Raw genomic sequence first — 1,343 nt, 5'->3', positions numbered from 1 at the left:
TGTGTGAGAGATAAATCAAGCACCCGACGAGTCGCTGATATCTCCCCCTGTCTACCGGTGTACTCTCTTTCTCCATACCAAGTTTCTTCTGACTATCCATAGGAGTATCAATTGGTTTGCATCCAAGCATACCGGTCTCCTTAAGAAGGTCGAGTATGTATTTTCTTTGAGAGACTACAATTCCCTTCCTTGATCTAGCCACTTCCATACCAAGGAAATATTTCAAATTTCCAAGGTCTTTAACTTCAAACTCTTCTGACAAATACTTCTTCAAATTCTGTAATTCCTCCATATCATTCCCAGATAGAATAATATCATCGACATAGACTATCAATATGGCCATTTTCCCGGCATGAGACTTCTTGACAAATAGAGTATGATTAGTCTGACCTTGTTTGTAGCCCAGCTTCACGACTGCCTTTGTGAATCTATCGAACCAGGCTCGGGGAGATTGTTTAAGGCCGTACAAGGATTTTTGGAGTTTGCAAACCTGATTCTTTGCCATACTTCCTTCGAAACCAGGTGGTATTTCCATGTAGACTTCCTCTTCTAGGTCACTATTTAGAAACGCATTTTTTATGTCCAGTTGTTGCAAGCACCAATCTTGATTGACAGCCAATGAGAGAAGAATCCTGATAGTGTTCAGTTTTGCAACAGGAGCAAAAGTCTCCTGATAGTCTATCCCATAGGATTGTGTAAACCCTCTAGCTACCAAACGAGCCTTGAATCTCTCGACTGATCCATCTGCTTTGTATTTTATGGTGAAAATCCACTTACACCCCACGGGCCTCTTCCCAACCGGCAAATCTGTGATAGTCCACGTCCCATTCTTCTCAAGTGCATCAATCTCATCTTGTACTGCCTTCTTCCATTCTAAAATTTTGAATGCCTCTTGTATTGTGTTGGGAACCTGAGTATCATCAAGAGAAGTACCAAATGCTCTGTAAGATGGTGATAGCCCTTCATATGTAACATAATTCCCAATTGGATGATCTGTACATCTCCTAACACCCTTCCTCAATGCAATCGGCAGAGTAGAATCATCAATGCTGGGAATTAACACCTCTCCAGCCCTATCCTCACCTATGTTCTCTTCAGGAAGACTTGAATTGGAGTTAATATATTGGCCACATGTTGACTGTGATCCGTGCTCTAATTCCTGTCTTTCCCTCCTCCTAATGTAAACTTGTAAGTTCTCATTAGCAAGTTGTGGGGCTATAGGTTGAATAGGCATGGGAGAGTAGATGGTCACAGGAGAAGGAACATTTGTGTGCTGGGCTGGCTGGACTGATGACGGCATGGGTGTGGACAACTCAGTGGGCGCGAATTGGGAAGGATTTGGT

This window comes from Vitis riparia, chromosome 2 (genome assembly GCF_004353265.1).
Source record: "Vitis riparia cultivar Riparia Gloire de Montpellier isolate 1030 chromosome 2, EGFV_Vit.rip_1.0, whole genome shotgun sequence".
Taxonomy (NCBI): domain Eukaryota; kingdom Viridiplantae; phylum Streptophyta; class Magnoliopsida; order Vitales; family Vitaceae; genus Vitis; species Vitis riparia.
This window is presented reverse-complemented; position numbering follows the sequence as displayed.